Below are 7,897 nucleotides of genomic sequence, written 5' to 3' on the forward strand. Positions count from 1 at the left end.
ATTAAGTAAATAATTAAAATTAACATGGTGATTTGTTTGAAAAATATGCAAAGCAATGCATTGTGTGTTTATTTCACAGTGTGTCCCACCAAAATGACAATTCAAAGACGAAGTTTATGATATTGTATATACTATATATATATATTAGTAAAGAGAGCAGGAAAATTCAACAAAGTACTAACCAGAACCAGATGCGTTTGGTTCACTAAGATCCAAACTGCAATAAAAAGTTTCATCAATTTTCAAGATCGGGTCAACTTTAGTGTTTTTCAAAGCCTTGCCTTTTATTTTCACAACCAAACTCACTTATATTACAGTACATTAAAAAATCATGTAAAAGCTTTGTTTTTGCGTTAGTTTTTCAGAAGTAAATTGCAAAATACTGAACGATTTTTGTCTTGCAACCTTTTGAATCACTGTGGAGTTTTTTCAATTTGAATTCAATCGAGTTTTTTTTTTTTCATTTGAAGCCCATCCACCGACAAAAAGAGACAAATAATTGAGACTTAATTGGTAAAATTGTGATCGAAAGTCACAACTGCAGCTTTCGCATATTCATAATTATATTTTGTTCTATTCAAATTTCAGGACATAAACACGTTAGTAACCAATACTCGTTTAGTAACCAAGTTATGGGGATGGAGTGTGTGTAATTAGTTACTTTTAGATCATGTACTGAAGTTCAGCAAACTTTCCACCGACCAGAAAGTGGATAGTTGTCCACACTGCATGGTTAGTCACACGTTCAAACCCTGAACCTGAACCTGAACCTGAGCCTGAACCTGAACCTGAACCTGAACCTGAACCTGAACCTGAACCTGAACCTGAACCTGAACTTGAACCTGAACCTGAACCTGAACCTGAACCTGAACCTGAACCTGAACCTGAACCTGAACCTGAACCTGAACCTGAACCTGAACCTGAACCTGAACCTGAACTCCTTCTTATTTCTATACGTCCTTGAACCTGAAAATCATCTTTACCTGTAGAGTAGGATATGAGGAGTCCAGCCCCCAGTCCAATCCCAAACCCAGATCCAGCAGATGATTTAAAAACTGTAATAATGATTGAGTTAAAATACAGTTGTCGTCGTAGATATTAAACCAATGAAGACGACTTTTGATTGAGATTTTTGATATTTACAAACCTTTCGAACACCAAGGATGCCTATAAACATTGAAACAAAAAGAAGCTGCTTCTTTTTGTTTACTGGGGGAGGGGGGGGGGAAGGCAAGCCGCACCCATTAAGCCTCCATCCCGCGATTTACTCACAAACATAGAGCTGCGGCAACGCGCTTCCTAAAAGCTATATGTGTGCGGCTTGCCTTCTCCCCCTTATTTACTTGTAAACTTGTTATTTCAAAAGCTTGTTAAGATCAAAATATAAATATAAAAGTCGTCTTGATTGTAATGATATAAACACAACGATAATATATATATAGATATGCAGACAGGTATAAATTTAGAGGTCTTGAGATAATGAGCACAAAGCACCATCTCTGTCGTACGCATGGCATTTTATCCTCTGGATTGTTGCTAATTTATCACTTTGTTTATGCGTGATAACACTAAATGCGTACTATTGTATCAACAATGTATACTGCATATTGTACTTAATGAAACAAATTAATCAATGCAAATAAAACTGAGGTAGGAATTTGACTAGACAGAGTTTAAATGTGCAAGTTGTACTGAATGGCATACGTAAATTAACGCAATTTAAATAAAAATTATGACTATAAAAGTACATCGAGTCTAGGACAAATTACAACGTATCTGATCATAACATAAACAAAACGCGTACTGTATGTTTGTGTTACCTTGAAATTTAATTTTATTGGTCAAACAGGTCCAGATAGCAACACTTGAACTATACAGGATGCAATACGCGTACTGTATGTTTATATAACACAAATGCGTATTTCCTACAGATAGCAGAAAGGGGAGAAAGGCATATAGAAAGTAATCAATTTGCTATAGATGTCTCTTTGTGCACATTTTTTCAGAGGTTCAAAAATTAGTTGTCTGCTACAGGCAATTTAGGAAGGAGGTTTCTACCTGCCTGCATATCTATATATATATTATCGTTGTATAAACACCAACCATTGTAGAACAATAATAAATGTGCAAAACGTATGAAACTAGAAAAAGAGGATTTGAATAAGTTCTTATGCAAGCTTAAGCAAGAAAGATACACGGTAAACTATAAAGAATGAGACTTCAGAGACGACTGTACGGAATTAATTCAGACCTTTTTAATACATTGATGGTTTTCTAGTAGCTTAGCACCTTTTGAGTTCTTTGACAAATAATATATACACATATAAAACTTTGAATTTATGATCGAAGACCAAGTTTATTCTTAAAGGGACAGACCGGCTATGTAGTATGCAAGATAGCTAAACTGAGTATGCAGTGGTATGGACAAATTCTTTAGGATTCATTTGAGACATATAAAACTTGTCCACGATGTATAATTACTGAGTTTGAGTGCATAGTCGACGTACAAAATCATGAATTTGGGTGGGTACGCTTTCAGAATCGGTTTTTAAAAATTTTTTTAATAACGATGTGAATAGGATCCAGGATGAATATAATTGAATAATTTGGTAAACCCTGAATTACATTTCGAGTCTGTCTGCAAATGTCGTCTTACTTCCTTATCTAACTAGGGCCATTCTGGCTCTGAACCCCTTCTTTTAATCAATAAATCTAAAACCATTTTTTCTTCATTATTCACATACACTCATTCCACCATCTATCTATCTATCTATCATTCTCATCAAATTGTAGGATTGTCGTCTTCGTTAAAGAAAAAGATAAATTACTTATGAGGATGATCGGATGTAAATGGTATTGATTGAAGCATTGGAAATTCTTGGAGAACAATAAATATTTATATACAATTCTCAACATGAATGAAACATCTAAGTACTGAGGTTGTAAATGCATATTTGTTTATGATTTGATTAATGAACAATTGTTAAACCTTGAACAGGGTTGTTTCTGATTGATTGAAGGATGAAAAATGACTTCCATAAGGGTCTTTCTTCCTTATTAATTCAGGATCGAGTAAGAAATTTTCCAGATAAAAGAGACAATATTCACCCGAGGAGCCTTTAAACCTGGACCAGACATAGTGCCTTGATCTAGGCCAAGCACGAGAATTGCACAGTGCAAATTCTGCCCAGTCGAGTCAGTCTAGGCAGCACCACCATCATAATCGGAGCTGAACGACTGTTCGTGGCCTATCGCTACGCGAGTAATGTCCCCTAATTGGAAATTTCCATAAAATTAATCATTACAGATAATTTGAAAATGCTGCTAAAGATCACCAGAGATTTATAAAGGAAACGGAGTGTATTTTTCCGTTACAACGACGACGAAAAATAAAGTAAAAATTATACAGTAAACTAATTAGATGGTTAGGAAGATATTTCTCGAAAATAATTTGCCAATAAATCAATTCTAGATTCAATTATTTCGTTTTATCATTATATTGAATTTCTTATTTCGATGAATTTATTTCAATAGTTCTTCCAGAAAATCTGCAGGAAATCTTTGTGAATAATGAGAGCTTAGAATAATAAGAAAATAGAAACTAATAATTGAAAAAGATTACTTTTTTCGCTGATAAGATTAATTTTTATTTTCTCAACCTCTTCCTAAACAACTATTTAGTTTACTGTAGAATTTTGTTTACATTTTTCGGCGTCGTTATTTCATGATTAAAAAAAACAATTCTGAAAACGTATCCACCCAAAGTACGATTTTGAACGTCGCCTTTGCGCTCAGACTCAGGATTTACAGATCTTTTAAAAATTGTGTGTCTCAAATGAATCCTAAAGAATTTCTTCATAACACTGCAAACTCGCCTTACATCGCCGGTCTGTCCCTTCAAAAATGCAAAATAAAAATTAAAAATTATAATAGGAGCAAACCGAGAATCTCAGGCTCCTGTGGGGTATCGTCGTTTTCAGATTGGTTGCGTATTTGTTGGATATGATCTGTTTAATACTACAACTTTTATACAAAATTGCATGTACTTTAATTTTCGTATAAATTTGACACAGTTTTATATAAATTTCTCGAGACAGGAACATCAGATAGATGTCTTATAGGTATCGTTCAACGATTGTGATTCTCGGGTTTTAGGCTACGCTACGCCCCCTTTCATTTTCCTTTACAGTCCCTTTAAGGGGCTATTCACTATAGTCTGAGTCATCTGAGATAGTAATTTTCTTTCAAAAATTGTATGCTTGTATTCACATTCTTGTGGAGCACGTTTTAAGTAAAGACCACCTAGAATGTTTTAAATTTGGGAACTATGTGTTAATCTACCTGCTGGAGGGGCCGGAGTTTGAAGGTTAGATTTGGCAACTCTCCTTCGTAGCTTGCCCCCTGCAACCCCTCCTCTAGATGAGCTGGTCGAAGAAGGTTTTCTTCATTTATACAAGAAATCATGATTTATTATGTTGACGCATGCGAATCAATTCGACATTATTTAAGATTAAATCCCATTCCTTTCTCCTCATTCATAATTAAACTACAGGGTGTCCCATGAAACATAATTAAACTACAGGGTGTCCCATGAAACATGAAAGAGTTGAGAGACGACTCAAAGGTAGTTTTTTGATCTTAACAATTTGTCATATCTCCGGCAATATTGAAAGCACAAAAAGGCAGAGCGCACACTGTACTAGGGGTGTTTTTATTATCTTTCCATATACAAAAGGTTGTCAAAAGAATGCTTCAACTTATTTCCAAGATCTACAACGACTTTTATGTTGTCTCTTTGCTGACATGTTTCGTGGGACACCCTGTATATTAAAATGCACACATTGTAGAAGCCTGACTTTTAGTTATAAGAAAATATGATTTTGTCCTACATGTTAAAATTAGAATTGAGTTTGCATAAATGCGCAAACAGTTTCACTGATATTTCGCAAACTTGTTCAATATCGGATTTTACAATAGTCATTCTTAGTATGTTAAAAGAGTAAAAAATGAATAAATAAACTTGTGAAAATATGTTATCATTCTGAGTTATTGAGACTTCTACAGCATTACATATGTACAGACATCAAGTGTGAAAGGAGAGATGAAAAAGTAAAACCCCATCAAAAAATGTGCAGGAGAACGCCCTAGTCTGTTCAAGCCGCAGTGCTCGGCCCGGAAATAAGATTTTGAAGTCATGATTGTTTCCTGTCCACTGCATTAGAATATTTATTTCCTCCACGCTTAGTCCCAGTGTTGTTAACTGGCCTTTAATTATACATAAAATACATTTATCTGTAGAAGATTTGTTACTTTAATTGAGTGAGACCGGTTAGATATCGTAGTTGAGCTGAGAGTGCAGAATTGTGGAGATATTTTTAAGGCTTCATTTGAGACCTGTCATTGACATTTTTACGGTGTACAATCGCTGAATTCAATCATTGAAATTCTCCCGGATTGTCCATTTTAAAAAACTGGGTTTTTAAAATTATTTTATAACGAAGACAGAAAATGTAACAAAATTTATACAGTGGTAGGTCGGATTGGGCATTTCAGAACAAACTTAACTTTTAAGAACAAACCAACTTTCAGAAATAATCGATGGACGAACGAGATGGATTATTCAGAACGTACAATATTTTCGGACAAAAGGGACTGTAGAGTGTAGACGTCACTTCATGTGAACCAGGGCCCTCTATTAAGTATTTACAACAGTAGCCTTTAAACTGTTGACTGATCCAAGAACGACGAACGCTTGTAATTGTTAACAACTCATGTTAACAAGAAAGACATAATTTCGTTTGAAGAATTGCATCTTTCATTCACAACGATACCATTTTGATCAAGAATCTCAGATTAGAAATATTTTCGAATCTGAGTCAAGAACAGATAAGTTATCCACGATATGTTATTTACAAGTGCAGTGGTTTCTCTGAAAAAATGAATTGCAGATTTCTTGCACTAGAAAAGTTGGATAAAAATATTGTATAACAATCAACACCTCCACAGTCCATTTTAACAAACGTACTTAAATATAAATCCAAGTAAAAACGTTATCAAGAAATCAGTGCTTAGGAATCATTAAATTTTGATGCGGAAAAAAATGGATCCGGATCATGAACATTTCTTTAAGATTTACCGATTTTTTAACAGAATAAGAATTTTCAAATAATTTTTCTTTCATTTTTTTTCTTTTTTTAATATGCTAAAACTTGATGAACTATTCATAGATGAGGATATTTTTGATAATCTCTTTTTTTAGTAGTTCAGATTCATCTTCAATTACAGATAATGAGACAGAAAAGTCACCAAGTACGTGATTGAACCCTGATTGGATCAGACTCTACCGGAATGTTAAAACAAGGGTGATGTAGAAAATGTGCCTACACGTGTATCCCCTCTTTGAGTCCAGACCTTTGTCCCTCAGTTAAACTCCAAGTATGGATAAGCAAGACCAGAGCAAGGACGTATCTCATCCTTATCATGAATTAAACTAAATATATCCAGGTTGGTTTCTTCCAGATTTTACAAGAGGTGAAATTAAAAAAAAATTCTAAAAATAACTTTTTTAGTTTTGATTAGTATTAACTTGCTTCAGAATGAAAAAAGAGAAGTGCTAAATAAAATTTTATAAATAAGTTCATCAAAAATATTCTTCCCTTTAATTTCGAAATATATTTCTTGGAAATGTTTGAATAATTGAGTGAAAAGTGAGTAAAATATTCAATATGTGAATATAAATAGCTTACCAGGGTTCACATGCAATGTCAAGAGTTCACATTTTTTCTTCTTTTAAATATATTTTTGACATTTATTATTCCCCCCCCTCCAAGTGGGGGATTTTAGGGAGTTAAGGGGGGGGGGGTTGAATTAAGTCACAATCTTTTGCTTAAAAATATTCCTTGTTTTTCATGATGAAAATGAACAACAAGTAAGCGTTATATCTTTTCATTTACAAATATTGTATTAAGTATCTTGCATCAATTTAATAAAATAAAAACTATGACTATAAAGTACATAGACTCTAGGACTCAGTCCTAAAAGCGGACAGGATCCAATCGAACAATACATCCCATTCAACACTACTATGGTCGGTAGCTCCTGGCTCTTCATGGCTCATCAACCCCTTCACCCCATTAAAAAAGACTCCATTACTTTCCTAAAATGATCATCCTAGGTTTTGGGTGTCTCATACTTCATATGGAATATATAATCGGAGAAAATTTCAAAATATCAAAAACAAACAAAAAAACAAAAAATTAACTGAACAATTTTGTAAAAATTAAGTTATAAATGAGCCAGTGCTTTGCCATGATACACCTGGAAACTCAATGTTTATCAAATTTTCGATTGCTTCCAGATGGTTAAAAAATAAATCAGGACTGGTTGAAACAGATCCACCTATTCAAAATTGCAATAGTTTTTTTTCCAAAGTCCAAAAAGTGTCAACCAGTACATATTATTTAAAAATATTTCAATTCAATACTTTCCGCGTAATCAATCAAGTATATCTGCTATTTTGTGTACCTTTGCAGTGGTCAAATGTACATAGGTTACACTGGAGAACTTAAAAAAACTTTTTTTGCTTTTTTTTTACAGAAATTACAGCTGATTTAGGATAATTTAGATCTATAATTAGATTATAAGGACCATTAATCCAAGATTCTGGAGCGTCACAATCATGGCTTGGGTATTTGTTTCGTCTGTATAAATTACCTAGTTAAGGGTTTTCACGGAATTGACCCGTTTTCCGTTTAGATTTTAGAACTTCAGTTCTCTCAAAAAAATTCATAATCGGCTGAGCTTTATTTGATTTGAATTAGAGGTGTAGGTTGTAGACTCATTTTTTTCTGACCTCCCCCTTCTTCCTCTATTTACTCGGTACTGAAAACTTTATACA

The sequence above is a fragment of the Eurytemora carolleeae genome, unplaced genomic scaffold (assembly GCF_000591075.1).
Source record: "Eurytemora carolleeae unplaced genomic scaffold, Eaff_2.0 scaffold87, whole genome shotgun sequence".
NCBI classification, from domain to species: domain Eukaryota; kingdom Metazoa; phylum Arthropoda; class Copepoda; order Calanoida; family Temoridae; genus Eurytemora; species Eurytemora carolleeae.